The 16,333-nt window shown below is 55.0% G+C and overlaps 20 non-coding genes across 20 annotated transcripts; all 20 read left to right on the top strand.

Annotated features, from left to right (window-relative positions):
- Positions 1–276: 276 nt before the first annotated feature.
- Positions 277–395, top strand: LOC140589390 (5S ribosomal RNA). The gene has a single exon (XR_011990569.1). It is a non-coding gene; the product is annotated as a 5S ribosomal RNA (ribosomal RNA).
- Positions 396–692: 297 nt separating this feature from the next.
- Positions 693–811, top strand: LOC140589388 (5S ribosomal RNA). Its single transcript, XR_011990567.1, has one exon. It is a non-coding gene; the product is annotated as a 5S ribosomal RNA (ribosomal RNA).
- A 297-nt stretch (positions 812–1,108) lies between these two features.
- On the top strand, positions 1,109–1,227 carry LOC140589387 (5S ribosomal RNA). Its single transcript, XR_011990566.1, has one exon. It is a non-coding gene; the product is annotated as a 5S ribosomal RNA (ribosomal RNA).
- Positions 1,228–1,524: 297 nt separating this feature from the next.
- On the top strand, positions 1,525–1,643 carry LOC140589386 (5S ribosomal RNA). Its single transcript, XR_011990565.1, has one exon. It is a non-coding gene; the product is annotated as a 5S ribosomal RNA (ribosomal RNA).
- A 297-nt stretch (positions 1,644–1,940) lies between these two features.
- On the top strand, positions 1,941–2,059 carry LOC140589385 (5S ribosomal RNA). The gene has a single exon (XR_011990564.1). It is a non-coding gene; the product is annotated as a 5S ribosomal RNA (ribosomal RNA).
- A 297-nt stretch (positions 2,060–2,356) lies between these two features.
- LOC140589384 (5S ribosomal RNA) lies at positions 2,357–2,475 on the top strand. The gene has a single exon (XR_011990563.1). It is a non-coding gene; the product is annotated as a 5S ribosomal RNA (ribosomal RNA).
- Positions 2,476–2,772: 297 nt separating this feature from the next.
- LOC140589562 (5S ribosomal RNA) lies at positions 2,773–2,891 on the top strand. Its single transcript, XR_011990741.1, has one exon. It is a non-coding gene; the product is annotated as a 5S ribosomal RNA (ribosomal RNA).
- A 297-nt stretch (positions 2,892–3,188) lies between these two features.
- On the top strand, positions 3,189–3,307 carry LOC140589913 (5S ribosomal RNA). Its single transcript, XR_011991092.1, has one exon. It is a non-coding gene; the product is annotated as a 5S ribosomal RNA (ribosomal RNA).
- A 297-nt stretch (positions 3,308–3,604) lies between these two features.
- On the top strand, positions 3,605–3,723 carry LOC140589679 (5S ribosomal RNA). The gene has a single exon (XR_011990858.1). It is a non-coding gene; the product is annotated as a 5S ribosomal RNA (ribosomal RNA).
- A 297-nt stretch (positions 3,724–4,020) lies between these two features.
- Positions 4,021–4,139, top strand: LOC140589747 (5S ribosomal RNA). The gene has a single exon (XR_011990926.1). It is a non-coding gene; the product is annotated as a 5S ribosomal RNA (ribosomal RNA).
- A 297-nt stretch (positions 4,140–4,436) lies between these two features.
- On the top strand, positions 4,437–4,555 carry LOC140589678 (5S ribosomal RNA). Its single transcript, XR_011990857.1, has one exon. It is a non-coding gene; the product is annotated as a 5S ribosomal RNA (ribosomal RNA).
- Positions 4,556–4,852: 297 nt separating this feature from the next.
- LOC140589382 (5S ribosomal RNA) lies at positions 4,853–4,971 on the top strand. The gene has a single exon (XR_011990561.1). It is a non-coding gene; the product is annotated as a 5S ribosomal RNA (ribosomal RNA).
- An 8,203-nt stretch (positions 4,972–13,174) lies between these two features.
- Positions 13,175–13,293, top strand: LOC140589381 (5S ribosomal RNA). The gene has a single exon (XR_011990560.1). It is a non-coding gene; the product is annotated as a 5S ribosomal RNA (ribosomal RNA).
- Positions 13,294–13,590: 297 nt separating this feature from the next.
- On the top strand, positions 13,591–13,709 carry LOC140589380 (5S ribosomal RNA). The gene has a single exon (XR_011990559.1). It is a non-coding gene; the product is annotated as a 5S ribosomal RNA (ribosomal RNA).
- A 297-nt stretch (positions 13,710–14,006) lies between these two features.
- Positions 14,007–14,125, top strand: LOC140589379 (5S ribosomal RNA). The gene has a single exon (XR_011990558.1). It is a non-coding gene; the product is annotated as a 5S ribosomal RNA (ribosomal RNA).
- Positions 14,126–14,422: 297 nt separating this feature from the next.
- LOC140589378 (5S ribosomal RNA) lies at positions 14,423–14,541 on the top strand. The gene has a single exon (XR_011990557.1). It is a non-coding gene; the product is annotated as a 5S ribosomal RNA (ribosomal RNA).
- A 297-nt stretch (positions 14,542–14,838) lies between these two features.
- On the top strand, positions 14,839–14,957 carry LOC140589831 (5S ribosomal RNA). Its single transcript, XR_011991010.1, has one exon. It is a non-coding gene; the product is annotated as a 5S ribosomal RNA (ribosomal RNA).
- Positions 14,958–15,254: 297 nt separating this feature from the next.
- LOC140589912 (5S ribosomal RNA) lies at positions 15,255–15,373 on the top strand. Its single transcript, XR_011991091.1, has one exon. It is a non-coding gene; the product is annotated as a 5S ribosomal RNA (ribosomal RNA).
- A 297-nt stretch (positions 15,374–15,670) lies between these two features.
- Positions 15,671–15,789, top strand: LOC140589676 (5S ribosomal RNA). The gene has a single exon (XR_011990855.1). It is a non-coding gene; the product is annotated as a 5S ribosomal RNA (ribosomal RNA).
- Positions 15,790–16,086: 297 nt separating this feature from the next.
- Positions 16,087–16,205, top strand: LOC140589376 (5S ribosomal RNA). The gene has a single exon (XR_011990555.1). It is a non-coding gene; the product is annotated as a 5S ribosomal RNA (ribosomal RNA).
- Positions 16,206–16,333: the final 128 nt, after the last annotated feature.

Below are 16,333 nucleotides of genomic sequence, written 5' to 3'. Positions count from 1 at the left end.
CAGAGGGCCCTGCGTCTTGCCACGAATGTAAAGATGTCACTACCCTTTCATTTCACAAATTACCTTTATTTGTACAAAGACGGCAGTCCCCGCCCACTTTTGCAGAAAGTACTCGTAGCAATCGTATACAACTCACCGATTTCTTCCTCATTTTAATAACGACTTTCTCAAAGACATCTTGACATCAATGCCGCATCGACGTCTGCTCTTCTCTCGGTGCGACTCTCAATAAACCCTCAACTGAAAACAAAAGTGCTGATTCTGGCCGCTTCCCTCGCTTACGGCCATACCGTTCCGACTGCGCCCGATCTCGTCTGATCTCGGAAGCTAAGCGGGGCCGGGCTTGGTCAGTACTTGGTTGGGAGACTGCCTGGGAATACCAAGTGCCGTAAGCTTTTTCTTAGTTTCACCTTATCCAGAGGGCCCTGCGTCTTGCCACGAATGTAAAGATGTCACTACCCTTTCATTTCACAAATTACCTTTATTTGTACAAAGACGGCAGTCCCCGCCCACTTTTGCAGAAAGTACTCGTAGCAATCGTATACAACTCACCGATTTCTTCCTCATTTTAATAACGACTTTCTCAAAGACATCTTGACATCAATGCCGCATCGACGTCTGCTCTTCTCTCGGTGCGACTCTCAATAAACCCTCAACTGAAAACAAAAGTGCTGATTCTGGCCGCTTCCCTCGCTTACGGCCATACCGTTCCGACTGCGCCCGATCTCGTCTGATCTCGGAAGCTAAGCGGGGCCGGGCTTGGTCAGTACTTGGTTGGGAGACTGCCTGGGAATACCAAGTGCCGTAAGCTTTTTCTTAGTTTCACCTTATCCAGAGGGCCCTGCGTCTTGCCACGAATGTAAAGATGTCACTACCCTTTCATTTCACAAATTACCTTTATTTGTACAAAGACGGCAGTCCCCGCCCACTTTTGCAGAAAGTACTCGTAGCAATCGTATACAACTCACCGATTTCTTCCTCATTTTAATAACGACTTTCTCAAAGACATCTTGACATCAATGCCGCATCGACGTCTGCTCTTCTCTCGGTGCGACTCTCAATAAACCCTCAACTGAAAACAAAAGTGCTGATTCTGGCCGCTTCCCTCGCTTACGGCCATACCGTTCCGACTGCGCCCGATCTCGTCTGATCTCGGAAGCTAAGCGGGGCCGGGCTTGGTCAGTACTTGGTTGGGAGACTGCCTGGGAATACCAAGTGCCGTAAGCTTTTTCTTAGTTTCACCTTATCCAGAGGGCCCTGCGTCTTGCCACGAATGTAAAGATGTCACTACCCTTTCATTTCACAAATTACCTTTATTTGTACAAAGACGGCAGTCCCCGCCCACTTTTGCAGAAAGTACTCGTAGCAATCGTATACAACTCACCGATTTCTTCCTCATTTTAATAACGACTTTCTCAAAGACATCTTGACATCAATGCCGCATCGACGTCTGCTCTTCTCTCGGTGCGACTCTCAATAAACCCTCAACTGAAAACAAAAGTGCTGATTCTGGCCGCTTCCCTCGCTTACGGCCATACCGTTCCGACTGCGCCCGATCTCGTCTGATCTCGGAAGCTAAGCGGGGCCGGGCTTGGTCAGTACTTGGTTGGGAGACTGCCTGGGAATACCAAGTGCCGTAAGCTTTTTCTTAGTTTCACCTTATCCAGAGGGCCCTGCGTCTTGCCACGAATGTAAAGATGTCACTACCCTTTCATTTCACAAATTACCTTTATTTGTACAAAGACGGCAGTCCCCGCCCACTTTTGCAGAAAGTACTCGTAGCAATCGTATACAACTCACCGATTTCTTCCTCATTTTAATAACGACTTTCTCAAAGACATCTTGACATCAATGCCGCATCGACGTCTGCTCTTCTCTCGGTGCGACTCTCAATAAACCCTCAACTGAAAACAAAAGTGCTGATTCTGGCCGCTTCCCTCGCTTACGGCCATACCGTTCCGACTGCGCCCGATCTCGTCTGATCTCGGAAGCTAAGCGGGGCCGGGCTTGGTCAGTACTTGGTTGGGAGACTGCCTGGGAATACCAAGTGCCGTAAGCTTTTTCTTAGTTTCACCTTATCCAGAGGGCCCTGCGTCTTGCCACGAATGTAAAGATGTCACTACCCTTTCATTTCACAAATTACCTTTATTTGTACAAAGACGGCAGTCCCCGCCCACTTTTGCAGAAAGTACTCGTAGCAATCGTATACAACTCACCGATTTCTTCCTCATTTTAATAACGACTTTCTCAAAGACATCTTGACATCAATGCCGCATCGACGTCTGCTCTTCTCTCGGTGCGACTCTCAATAAACCCTCAACTGAAAACAAAAGTGCTGATTCTGGCCGCTTCCCTCGCTTACGGCCATACCGTTCCGACTGCGCCCGATCTCGTCTGATCTCGGAAGCTAAGCGGGGCCGGGCTTGGTCAGTACTTGGTTGGGAGACTGCCTGGGAATACCAAGTGCCGTAAGCTTTTTCTTAGTTTCACCTTATCCAGAGGGCCCTGCGTCTTGCCACGAATGTAAAGATGTCACTACCCTTTCATTTCACAAATTACCTTTATTTGTACAAAGACGGCAGTCCCCGCCCACTTTTGCAGAAAGTACTCGTAGCAATCGTATACAACTCACCGATTTCTTCCTCATTTTAATAACGACTTTCTCAAAGACATCTTGACATCAATGCCGCATCGACGTCTGCTCTTCTCTCGGTGCGACTCTCAATAAACCCTCAACTGAAAACAAAAGTGCTGATTCTGGCCGCTTCCCTCGCTTACGGCCATACCGTTCCGACTGCGCCCGATCTCGTCTGATCTCGGAAGCTAAGCGGAGCCGGGCTTGGTCAGTACTTGGTTGGGAGGCTGCCTGGGAATACCAAGTGCCGTAAGCTTTTTCTTAGTTTCACCTTTTCCAGAGGGCCCTGCGTCTTGCCACGAATGTAAAGATGTCACTACCCTTTCATTTCACAAATTACCTTTATTTGTACAAAGACGGCAGTCCCCGCCCACTTTTGCAGAAAGTACTCGTAGCAATCGTATACAACTCACCGATTTCTTCCTCATTTTAATAACGACTTTCTCAAAGACATCTTGACATCAATGCCGCATCGACGTCTGCTCTTCTCTCGGTGCGACTCTCAATAAACCCTCAACTGAAAACAAAAGTGCTGATTCTGGCCGCTTCCCTCGCTTACGGCCATACCGTTCCACCTGCGCCCGATCTCGTCTGATCTCGGAAGCTAAGCGGGGCCGGGCTTGGTCAGTACTTGGTTGGGAGACTGCCTGGGAATACCAAGTGCCGTAAGCTTTTTCTTAGTTTCACCTTATCCAGAGGGCCCTGCGTCTTGCCACGAATGTAAAGATGTCACTACCCTTTCATTTCACAAATTACCTTTATTTGTACAAAGACGGCAGTCCCCGCCCACTTTTGCAGAAAGTACTCGTAGCAATCGTATACAACTCACCGATTTCTTCCTCATTTTAATAACGACTTTCTCAAAGACATCTTGACATCAATGCCGCATCGACGTCTGCTCTTCTCTCGGTGCGACTCTCAATAAACCCTCAACTGAAAACAAAAGTGCTGATTCTGGCCGCTTCCCTCGCTTACGGCCATACCGTTCCGACTGCGCCCGATCTCGTCTGATCTCGGAAGCTAAGCGGGGCCGGGCTTGGTCAGTACTTGGTTGGGAGGCTGCCTGGGAATACCAAGTGCCGTAAGCTTTTTCTTAGTTTCACCTTATCCAGAGGGCCCTGCGTCTTGCCACGAATGTAAAGATGTCACTACCCTTTCATTTCACAAATTACCTTTATTTGTACAAAGACGGCAGTCCCCGCCCACTTTTGCAGAAAGTACTCGTAGCAATCGTATACAACTCACCGATTTCTTCCTCATTTTAATAACGACTTTCTCAAAGACATCTTGACATCAATGCCGCATCGACGTCTGCTCTTCTCTCGGTGCGACTCTCAATAAACCCTCAACTGAAAACAAAAGTGCTGATTCTGGCCGCTTCCCTCGCTTACGGCCATACCGTTCCGACTGCGCCCGATCTCGTCTGATCTCGGAAGCTAAGCGGGGCCGGGCTTGGTCAGTATTTGGTTGGGAGACTGCCTGGGAATACCAAGTGCCGTAAGCTTTTTCTTAGTTTCACCTTATCCAGAGGGCCCTGCGTCTTGCCACGAATGTAAAGATGTCACTACCCTTTCATTTCACAAATTACCTTTATTTGTACAAAGACGGCAGTCCCCGCCCACTTTTGCAGAAAGTACTCGTAGCAATCGTATACAACTCACCGATTTCTTCCTCATTTTAATAACGACTTTCTCAAAGACATCTTGACATCAATGCCGCATCGACGTCTGCTCTTCTCTCGGTGCGACTCTCAATAAACCCTCAACTGAAAACAAAAGTGCTGATTCTGGCCGCTTCCCTCGCTTACGGCCATACCGTTCCGACTGCGCCCGATCTCGTCTGATCTCGGAAGCTAAGCGGGGCCGGGCTTGGTCAGTACTTGGTTGGGAGGCTGCCTGGGAATACCAAGTGCCGTAAGCTTTTTCTTAGTTTCACCTTATCCAGAGGGCCCTGCGTCTTGCCACGAATGTAAAGATGTCACTACCCTTTCATTTCACAAATTACCTTTATTTGTACAAAGACGGCAGTCCCCGCCCACTTTTGCAGAAAGTACTCGTAGCAATCGTATACAACTCACCGATTTCTTCCTCATTTTAATAACGACTTTCTCAAAGACATCTTGACATCAATGCCGCATCGACGTCTGCTCTTCTCTCGGTGCGACTCTCAATAAACCCTCAACTGAAAACAAAAGTGCTGATTCTGGCCGCTTCCCTCGCTTACGGCCATACCGTTCCGACTGCGCCCGATCTCGTCTGATCTCGGAAGCTAAGCGGGGCCGGGCTTGGTCAGTACTTGGTTGGGAGACTGCCTGGGAATACCAAGTGCCGTAAGCTTTTTCTTAGTTTCACCTTATCCAGAGGGCCCTGCGTCTTGCCACGAATGTAAAGATGTCACTACCCTTTCATTTCACAAATTACCTTTATTTGTACAAAGACGGCAGTCCCCGCCCACTTTTGCAGAAAGTACTCGTAGCAATCGTATACAACTCACCGATTTCTTCCTCATTTTAATAACGACTTTCTCAAAGACATCTTGACATCAATGCCGCATCGACGTCTGCTCTTCTCTCGGTGCGACTCTCAATAAACCCTCAACTGAAAACAAAAGTGCTGATTCTGGCCGCTTCCCTCGCTTACGGCCATACCGTTCCGACTGCGCATGATCGTGCCTGATCCTGCGCGGCTCAGTGTGTGTGTGGTGGTGCGTGTGTGTGGTGGTGCTTTTTTTTGCCTTTGCAGTTCACTTGGTTTTCCGTTTCTTTCTCCGTTTTATTTCATAATTGTTTTGGTTTAGTTTTGCCTTGGTTAGCCTCCCCTCTCCCTGGCTGCTTCGTTGCGCCGGAGGGGGAGGCTTGTCACTCGTTTTGTGTGTCTTTTTTTGCATTTATTTCTGTTCGTTTGGTTTCCTTTGCGCGGTGCGCGTTTACTTCCGGGTTTGTCAATTAGGCTTTTTTTCGTTTATTTCAGCGTTTCTTCAGTTTCTTTTTGTGCTGGTTCTGTTTTCCCTCTCCCTGGCCTCATTTTGGGCCGGGGGGGAGGCTTGTCACCCTTTATTTCGCCCCTGATTTGTGTTTTGTTTTCGCCCTCCGTTTCTGTGCGCGTTTTTCATCCGTTGTAGTTTGCTCTGGTTTATCTTGTTTTTGGATCACTGTTCCTTTTCTTTTCTGTCCCAGTTCGTTTCCCCTCTCCCTGGCCGTTTTATTGTGCTAGGGAGAGAGGCTTGTCATTCGATTTTTTTCGCCGGTCTTGTGTTTTGTTTTCCACTTCCGTGTTTTGCGCGTTTATTATTTACCGGCTTTTCTTTTTCCCCCTTGATTGCTGGTTTGTTTTGTCCCCCGGGCTCCCTTATTGGTTGCCCCCCCTCCTCCCCTTCATTGTTTGATCATGGCTGCTCAGCCGCAGCCATCCACGTCGCGTGCAGCCGCGGCTGCACAGGCGTTCGGTGTTGATGATGGTGATGACGTGTCGCGTGCAGCCGCGGCTGCACGGGCGCTGGATTCTGACAAGGTTTATTCTCTGGATGATTTTGGTAGGGTGGAAATGGAGGTAGATATGGCGGTGGAGCCGCCTGGTCTGGGTGACCAGGGGCCCGGTGAGTGGGTGAAGGTTGTTTCTCGTAAGAGGGCGGCGGCGGCGGCGACGGCTTCCGGGTCGGGAGCGGTGCCCGCTAAGGTGAGCGGCGGGGCCGGTGATGGTGCTGGTGCGGGGGTCGGCGGTGCCATCTCTCCGCCTGACAGCTATGCTGGGAGGGTGGCTCAGGCCGGTCGGGCGCAGCGGGCGGGTGCAGGTGTGCGCGTGGGCACGGGGGTGCGTGCGGGTGTCCTGCGCCAGGGTGCGGCGCCACGAGGCGCCTGGGACGAGGGCCCTGCCCCAAAGGGGCCTTATACTAAGGAGGCCACTGCCTCCGTAGACTTGAGTGCGTTTGACAGCGTGCCTTTGCTGGAGGTGGCGAAGGCGATATTGTTGTTGGTGCCGAAGGACGCCCTGCTGGCCGTGTGCCCGGCCCCTAACGTGGCAGTGGAGGTTACCTTCACCGCCCCCGAATACATCGAGCTCATTGAGGGCGGCCTCACCGTACAGGGCAAGCTCTGCCCGGTCAGACGCCTCTGTCAGGCGGAGCGCGTGGTCTCCTTTCTGCACCTGCCTGCGTATGTGCCCGATCAGGTCATTCTCGATCGCCTTGCGGCATGGGGAGTGGAGCCCATCCTCCCGGTGCGCCGTCGGCTCCTGCCCGGCACTCAAGTCACTGACGGCACCCGCTGCGTCAGGGTGCGTTTCCCGGCCGGCGTGGTGTCCTTGCCCTACAGTGCCCGATTTGATACGGCCGAAGGGCCCCGCTACATTCGGGTCGCCCATGACAATCAGATCCGCCTCTGTCGGATGTGCCTCCAGCCGGGGCACGTGGTGGCCCAGTGCCCCCAGTACGTGTGCCGTGTCTGCGGGCTGCAGGGGCACTACGCCCGTGACTGTGTTGCCGCCCGCTGTGCTGGCTGCCGCAAGGCCGCCGCCCTGTGCACCTGCCCTGGTGCCCCTGGTCGGGACGGGCCGGCCTCCGCTGCCGGGGACGGGGTTGACCCTGGCTCTCACGCTGGGGGGGAAGAGGGGGTGTCTCTCCTTCCGCCCCAGGACCCCAGTAATGCTGCCGCCATCGCCATGCCTTTGACACCCCCTGTGGCTGCTGCCGCTGACTGCCTGGATTCCAGCATGACTGGCCACCTCCCTGCTCCTGTGGCTGGCCCGAGGGGAGAGGTGAGTGGGGGTCCCGTCATGGGGGTGGACGCTGTGCCCTTTGGGGGGGCCGGAGACCCCCCGGCCGCACAGGACCTCCTTGGGGCGTCGGGCGTTGAGGACATGGAGCTGCCCTCCGGAGCTGCGGTCCCTGTGGAGCTGCCAGTGCCCTTGCCTGTCTCCCAGTCCCTGTTTTCGGAGCCCCCGCCCGCCCCGCCCTCGTCTCTCACCCCGTCCCTTCCCGCAGCTCCGGCCGCGGGTGAAGTGCGCCCGGCGTCCCGGATGGCCGGGGGTGAGACTGTGGATGGCCCCCCTCCCCCAGCCCCCGCTCCCTCTTCCCCCTCCCCTCCGCCTCCATCTGCCGAGCCCCTGGCGTCGCCCTGGTCCGGCATTCCCCCCTTCGGCACTGATACCCTGCGTCAGCTCGATGCCCTGGACCCGGACCCCTTCGTCGCCCCGCGGTCCCAGACGGGTGCGGGCAAGGCCCCCGTGAATAAGCCTGGCAAGGCCAAGAACAAGCTCCGTTTTTGCATGGGGTCTAGGTCCGGGGCGTCCCATCAGCCCCCTCTGCCGGGCCTAGCCAACACTCTGCGGCGCCAGGAGGAGCGGCGGCAGTCGGCGGTGGCGGCCCTGGCGGCCATGCGTGCTGCGAGCCCGGGTCATGACGACAGCGGCGACACGGACTGATGCTTCATCGCCACACCCCCTTCATTGACTCATGTCTTCCTTTGGTTGTGTTGTCTTTCCGTGTGTATTGCTTTTCTGCTGCCCTGGTTTTGTTTTTGGTTTCTGTTTACATTATCCCGCCACCGTGTCCGTGTCGCCTTCTGCCCCTGCTATCGCCGCTGTCGTCCCCGCTTCGCCCCGTCCCCTAGGTCCCGTGCGTTTTAATTGATTGCTCGTGTTTTATTGTGTTTTTTTTACGGCCCGCCTATTTATTGTATTTATGGTTCTTTTTATGGTTTCTTTTATTGTTCTTATTGTGTTGCTTGTCCCTTTTACCTGTGTGTTTCCCGCGACATCGCTCCACCATCCGGGTGGGTTAGTGGGGTGGTTGTCTGGGTGGGCCTGTTCGGCTGGGAGCGTCCCGCTTTTATCTGGGTATGTGTGGCTTTTACCTCCTGTGCCGGTGTCTTGTCTGTGTGATGTGTCCCCTGCCTGGTGCCTAACAGAGACTCTTTTATCCCAATGACACTGACTCTGACCTCCCTCAATGCCCGGGGGCTGCGCTCCTGGGCTAAGGCCCAGGCAGTTTTAACTTCGTGTTGTGACTCGTCCGTTGTGTGTTTGCAAGAGACTGGGTGGGATGGGCCTTTTATTGATAGAGTGCGGGACGCATGGTCGGGCGATGTCTTCTTCTCCACCGCCTCCGTCGGGCCAGGTGTCGTCGGTTGGGGTGTCGCGCTGCTCTGTCGCCGCCCGCGTGTCCAGTCGGCATCCCTGCTGTACTCGGACAGGGAGGGCAAGTGTCTGGCTGTCGGGCTCTGTCTGGAGGGGGGTTTCGCCTGCACCGTCGTGGTCGTGCACGCGCCCAATGACGGGGCCCGGTGTGCCTCCTTCTTCGACCGCCTGGCTGCCCGTGTGGCGCGGTGGCCCTGTCCTCTCGTGGTCGGGGACTTCAACATCTCCCTCTCTCGCCTGGACGTGCGGAGGGGGGCAGTCGTGCGGGCCGATGCGGGGCGAGCAGCTCTCCTCCGCTTGATGCGTGCCTGTCATCTCACGGACCTGTGGAGGGATCGCAACCCTGACCGTCGTGTCCTTTCCAGGACGCAGCGTGTCCGGGGCGTGATGCACGGCAGCAGGCTGGACTACGCTCTGGTGTCCCCTGCTGTCGCTGCCCGTGTCCGTACGGTGTGCTATCGGGAGTGTCTCGTGAGCGATCACGACTACTTCCTCTGCACGCTTGACTCTGGGGTGGTGCAGCGCGGGCGGGGCACGTGGATTCTCAACCCCTCCCTCTTAAGCGATGGTACCGTTACTGCTAAGGTGAGCTTCGCATTGTGGACTGGGGTGCGGTCGCCCCTGTTCTCCCTCGACATTCAGGCGGGGTGGGAATTGTTAAAGCGGGAGGTGGCGGCCGTTTTGCAGGCTGCCGGGAAGGCCGCAGCCGGACGCTTTCGGCAGACGGAGCGCGCCTTGCTGCGTGATCTCCAGCTGGAACTGCTGGCGCTCGAGCAGGATGCAGGGGACCCCGTGCGGGTCTCGGCCCTGCAGGATGAGCTGGCTCTCCTCTCTGAGCGGAGGCACGCCGGGGCGGCGTTGCGGAGCGGGGTGCGTTTCGTCGCCCCTGGTGAGCTCTCTCCTCGCTATTTCAGGGCGCTGGAGGAGTCCCGGGGGGCTGCGAGGCTGCTCCGTTCGGTGCGCTGCCCGGACGGCCAGTTGGTGTCCGACGCACCCGGTGTCCTGCGCGTCGTGCGGGACTACTGGGCCGCTATGTTCACCAGCGAGCGCATCGATCTGGACGCCCTCTCCCCCCTCACGGGGCTGATTGAGGCGCGCCTCTCGCCCGAGAGCGTCGCCCTGTGTGACGCCCCCTTGTCCTGTGATGAGATCGGGGCAGCCATTGACCGGCTCCGGCCGCGAAAGTGTCCCGGCTCCGACGGCCTCACGGCAGACTTTTACAGGGTCTTTAAGGGGGAGCTGGTGCCCATCTTGCAGGCCCTTTATAGTGACGTCCTCGCCCGCGGTGAGATGCACGGCACCATCCGGCTGGGTTTGATTAAGATGCTCTTTAAGCATACGGGAGACAGGGGGGAGCTGGCTAATTACAGGCCCCTCACCATGCTCAACACCGATTACAAGGTGTTGGCCTCGGTCTTGGCCTCCCGGCTCAGTCGGGTGCTGCCGTCCCTCATCCGCACCACCCAGACGTACGGGGTGACGGGCCGCACCATCCTGGACACTGTCCGGGATGTGCAGGCGGCGGTGGGTTTCATGGAGACGGCGGGTTCGCCCGGTTACTTGGTGAAGCTCGACTTCGCCAAGGCCTTTGACAGGGTCGAGCACGCCTACCTCCAGCGTGTGATGGAGGTCTTCGGCTTCGGCCCGGGCTTCCTGGCCTGGACGCGCCTCTTGTGCGCCTCCGCCATGACCGCGGTCGCCTGTAACGGCTACGTCACTGCGCCCTTCCGCATGACGCGTTCGGTGCGGCAGGGCTGCCCCCTGTCGGCCGCCTTGTACACCTTGGCGGTCGAGCCCCTCGGCCTCCTGGTGGCCGCCTCTCGTGGCATTGCTAGGGTGCCCATCGGCCCGACATGCTTCGCTCCGCCGGTCTTTCAGTACGCTGATGACACCACCCTGCTCGTGCCCGACGGGGCCAGCGTGGGGGCTGCGTTACGCAGCGTGCAGCAGTACTGTGACATCACTGGGGCCAGGGTCAACCTGCAGAAGTCGGTGTACCTGCGGCTCGGTTCGGCCGGGCCTCTGCCCGCTGAGCTGGGGCTGACTGAGGCCGAGGGGGACGTGCGCCTCCTGGGCGTTCTGCTCGGGAGGAGTGCGGCCGATGCGACGGGGAGGATGTGGGACGATCTGACGGGTGGTGTGGAGCGGCGGCTGGCCGGGTGGTCGGGCCGTCTCCTCTCGCTGCAGCAGAAGGTGTTCCTGTTGAACGCAATGGTGTTGTCTGTGCTGTGGTTTCACCTGAGCGTCACTCACATGCCCCACGGACATTACGCCAGGCTGCGGAAGGCCGTCCTGCGCTTCCTCTGGGGGGGGGGCAGAGTCCTGGTGGCTTACGCTACCTTGATTGGCCCCCCTGCCGAGGGTGGCCTGGGCCTCCTGGACCCTCTGGTCCAGTCGAAGGCCCTGTGTGTCCGGATGTTGCAGGCCTTCCTGGACGAGAGCCGCCCCTCCCTGTGGAAGGTGGTGCTCTCGCTCCGGCTGGGACAGTGTGCGGGGAGGGAGCTGGCCGAGGACGCTCTTTGGATGCGTCTCCGGCCCGGCATGGTGCGTGGCATCCCCTCCTTCTACGCACACCTCCTCTTGGCGTGGGCTGAGTTCCAGGAGCACACTGTCGTGGTGCCTGAGGGGCGGCAGCTTCTGCTTCGGCAGCCGCTGCTGCTCAATCCGCGCGTCCTCTCCGGGGGGCGGCCCCTCGAGTTCCGGCACTGGTGGGAGGCTGGGGTGCGTCAGGTGCGAGACCTCTTTTATGAGGTGCGCCCTGGCTTCCTGCCTCCCGCGGCCGTCTATGACCAGGTTGAGGCTGTGGCCGAGAGGGCCTCCAGGGTCACTGTTGCCAGGCAGTGTCTGGCGGCGAGGGCTGCCCTCCCTGCTGCGTGGGTGCGTGACATTGAGCGGGCCGGCGGCCCCCGGGATGTGGCCCCCCGTTTCCCCGCGGTGTATGTGAGGCGGCTGTCCGGGTCCCTCGCCCCTTTGGGGGCGTGTGTGACCCGTGACTTTGCCCGCCTCTACAGGCAGCGTGCTTTTGTTACCCCGGTGGCGCAGGCCTTTTGGAGCGCTCGCTTCCCCGCCCTGGGGCCTGACCTGTTGTGGGGGAACGTGCTGGTCTGCCCGGCGGACCCTGCCTTGGCCCTTTTCGACTTCAGACAGCGGCACAACGCCCTATGGTCAATGTCGTGGCTTCATAGACTGGGCTTCGCCGCGTCTCCGCTCTGCCCAGTGTGCCGGGATGTGGAGGAGGGCCTTACGCACATGTTCTTTGGCTGTTCACAGTTAGCTGATTTCATTGTGTGGGCTCTGGAGGTGGTGGACAGGATAGCCGGGGCGGTGGGGCCCGTGCCTGTTTTTACTGAGGCGGGGTGGCAGGTCATGTTCCTGTTTGGTGTCCCCAAGGTCCACCCCGCCAGCACCTTTCTTAACTTGTTTTTAGCAGTCGCTAAATATGTTGTTTGGTTGCGGCGCAACAAGGCCCGCTATGAGCGCGTGGTTTTAGATCCTGTTTTAATGTGCCGCTATCGGCTGCGACTGGTTTTATCTAAGGTGTTTTTATTGTCTGCCGGGCCTCATGACATGCCCCGGTTCTTAAGTGATTATGTGCACCGGGTTCCTTTTGTGTCTGTTGTGGGTGGGCGGTTGGTTTGGGATGTGTTTTGAGGGTGGGCTGCTTGTTTTCTCTTGTTTTTCTGTTTTGGGTGGGTTGCTTGGGTTGTTTTTCTTGGGTTTGTCTGTGTGGGTGGGTCGTGTGCTGCTTGTTGTCCGTCTTCTGTGTTGTTCGATGTTGGGGCTGTTGCTCCTTTTAATTGGCATTTTAGTGATTGGCTTTTATTGCTTGTGCTTTGTTTTTCTTTTTATTAAACTGCATACCTGCATGATGAGGACTGCTGCACCCTGTGAGTAGGGGTCTTGGAGCGCGGGCTTGCCCCGTTCCCTGGCCCCTCTCCCTGTACCGCCCCCCCTGCTGTGGTGTATGTGTGGCACTGTCGTTCTGAGTGGTTTAATAAAAAAAAAAAAAAAAAACTGCGCCCGATCTCGTCTGATCTCGGAAGCTAAGCGGGGCCGGGCTTGGTCAGTACTTGGTTGGGAGACTGCCTGGGAATACCAAGTGCCGTAAGCTTTTTCTTAGTTTCACCTTATCCAGAGGGCCCTGCGTCTTGCCACGAATGTAAAGATGTCACTACCCTTTCATTTCACAAATTACCTTTATTTGTACAAAGACGGCAGTCCCCGCCCACTTTTGCAGAAAGTACTCGTAGCAATCGTATACAACTCACCGATTTCTTCCTCATTTTAATAACGACTTTCTCAAAGACATCTTGACATCAATGCCGCATCGACGTCTGCTCTTCTCTCGGTGCGACTCTCAATAAACCCTCAACTGAAAACAAAAGTGCTGATTCTGGCCGCTTCCCTCGCTTACGGCCATACCGTTCCGACTGCGCCCGATCTCGTCTGATCTCGGAAGCTAAGCGGGGCCGGGCTTGGTCAGTACTTGGTTGGGAGACTGCCTGGGAATACCAAGTGCCGTAAGCTTTTTCTTAGTTTCACCTTATCCAGAGGGCCCTGCGTCTTGCCACGAATGTAAAGATGTCACTACCCTTTCATTTCACAAATTACCTTTATTTGTACAAAGACGGCAGTCCCCGCCCACTTTTGCAGAAAGTACTCGTAGCAATCGTATACAACTCACCGATTTCTTCCTCATTTTAATAACGACTTTCTCAAAGACATCTTGACATCAATGCCGCATCGACGTCTGCTCTTCTCTCGGTGCGACTCTCAATAAACCCTCAACTGAAAACAAAAGTGCTGATTCTGGCCGCTTCCCTCGCTTACGGCCATACCGTTCCGACTGCGCCCGATCTCGTCTGATCTCGGAAGCTAAGCGGGGCCGGGCTTGGTCAGTACTTGGTTGGGAGACTGCCTGGGAATACCAAGTGCCGTAAGCTTTTTCTTAGTTTCACCTTATCCAGAGGGCCCTGCGTCTTGCCACGAATGTAAAGATGTCACTACCCTTTCATTTCACAAATTACCTTTATTTGTACAAAGACGGCAGTCCCCGCCCACTTTTGCAGAAAGTACTCGTAGCAATCGTATACAACTCACCGATTTCTTCCTCATTTTAATAACGACTTTCTCAAAGACATCTTGACATCAATGCCGCATCGACGTCTGCTCTTCTCTCGGTGCGACTCTCAATAAACCCTCAACTGAAAACAAAAGTGCTGAATCTGGCCGCTTCCCTCGCTTACGGCCATACCGTTCCGACTGCGCCCGATCTCGTCTGATCTCGGAAGCTAAGCGGGGCCGGGCTTGGTCAGTACTTGGTTGGGAGACTGCCTGGGAATACCAAGTGCCGTAAGCTTTTTCTTAGTTTCACCTTATCCAGAGGGCCCTGCGTCTTGCCACGAATGTAAAGATGTCACTACCCTTTCATTTCACAAATTACCTTTATTTGTACAAAGACGGCAGTCCCCGCCCACTTTTGCAGAAAGTACTCGTAGCAATCGTATACAACTCACCGATTTCTTCCTCATTTTAATAACGACTTTCTCAAAGACATCTTGACATCAATGCCGCATCGACGTCTGCTCTTCTCTCGGTGCGACTCTCAATAAACCCTCAACTGAAAACAAAAGTGCTGATTCTGGCCGCTTCCCTCGCTTACGGCCATACCGTTCCGACTGCGCCCGATCTCGTCTGATCTCGGAAGCTAAGCGGGGCCGGGCTTGGTCAGTACTTGGTTGGGAGACTGCCTGGGAATACCAAGTGCCGTAAGCTTTTTCTTAGTTTCACCTTATCCAGAGGGCCCTGCGTCTTGCCACGAATGTAAAGATGTCACTACCCTTTCATTTCACAAATTACCTTTATTTGTACAAAGACGGCAGTCCCCGCCCACTTTTGCAGAAAGTACTCGTAGCAATCGTATACAACTCACCGATTTCTTCCTCATTTTAATAACGACTTTCTCAAAGACATCTTGACATCAATGCCGCATCGACGTCTGCTCTTCTCTCGGTGCGACTCTCAATAAACCCTCAACTGAAAACAAAAGTGCTGATTCTGGCCGCTTCCCTCGCTTACGGCCATACCGTTCCGACTGCGCCCGATCTCGTCTGATCTCGGAAGCGAAGCGGAGCCGGGCTTGGTCAGTACTTGGTTGGGAGGCTGCCTGGGAATACCAAGTGCCGTAAGCTTTTTCTTAGTTTCACCTTTTCCAGAGGGCCCTGCGTCTTGCCACGAATGTAAAGATGTCACTACCCTTTCATTTCACAAATTACCTTTATTTGTACAAAGACGGCAGTCCCCGCCCACTTTTGCAGAAAGTACTCGTAGCAATCGTATACAACTCACCGATTTCTTCCTCATTTTAATAACGACTTTCTCAAAGACATCTTGACATCAATGCCGCATCGACGTCTGCTCTTCTCTCGGTGCGACTCTCAATAAACCCTCAACTGAAAACAAAAGTGCTGATTCTGGTCGCTTCCCTCGCTTACGGCCATACCGTTCCACCTGCGCCCGATCTCGTCTGATCTCGGAAGCTAAGCGGGGCCGGGCTTGGTCAGTACTTGGTTGGGAGACTGCCTGGGAATACCAAGTGCCGTAAGCTTTTTCTTAGTTTCACCTTATCCAGAGGGCCCTGCGTCTTGCCACGAATGTAAAGATGTCACTACCCTTTCATTTCACAAATTACCTTTATTTGTACAAAGACGGCAGTCCCCGCCCACTTTTGCAGAAAGTACTCGTAGCAATCGTATACAACTCACCGATTTCTTCCTCATTTTAATAACGACTTTCTCAAAGACATCTTGACATCAATGCCGCATCGACGTCTGCTCTTCTCTCGGTGCGACTCTCAATAAACCCTCAACTGAAAACAAAAGTGCTGATTCTGGCCGCTTCCCTCGCTTACGGCCATACCGTTCCGACTGCGCCCGATCTCGTCTGATCTCGGAAGCTAAGCGGGGCCGGGCTTGGTCAGTACTTGGTTGGGAGGCTGCCTGGGAATACCAAGTGCCGTAAGCTTTTTCTTAGTTTCACCTTATCCAGAGGGCCCTGCGTCTTGCCACGAATGTAAAGATGTCACTACCCTTTCATTTCACAAATTACCTTTATTTGTACAAAGACGGCAGTCCCCGCCCACTTTTGCAGAAAGTACTCGTAGCAATCGTATACAACTCACCGATTTCTTCCTCATTTTAATAACGACTTTCTCAAAGACATCTTGACATCAATGCCGCATCGACGTCTGCTCTTCTCTCGGTGCGACTCTCAATAAACCCTCAACTGAAAACAAAAGTGCTGATTCTGGCCGCTTCCCTCGCTTACGGCCATACCGTTCCGACTGCGCCCGATCTCGTCTGATCTCGGAAGCTAAGCGGGGCCGGGCTTGGTCAGTACTTGGTTGGGAGACTGCCTGGGAATACCAAGTGCCGTAAGCTTTTTCTTAGTTTCACCTTATCCAGAGGGCCCTGCGTCTTGCCACGAATGTAAAGATGTCACTACCCTTTCATTTCACAAATTACCTTTATTTGTACAAAGACGGCAGTCCCCGCCCACTTTTGCAGAA

The sequence above is a fragment of the Paramormyrops kingsleyae genome, chromosome 4, assembly GCF_048594095.1.
Source record: "Paramormyrops kingsleyae isolate MSU_618 chromosome 4, PKINGS_0.4, whole genome shotgun sequence".
Taxonomy (NCBI): Eukaryota; Metazoa; Chordata; class Actinopteri; order Osteoglossiformes; family Mormyridae; genus Paramormyrops; species Paramormyrops kingsleyae.
This window is presented reverse-complemented; position numbering and strand designations above follow the sequence as displayed.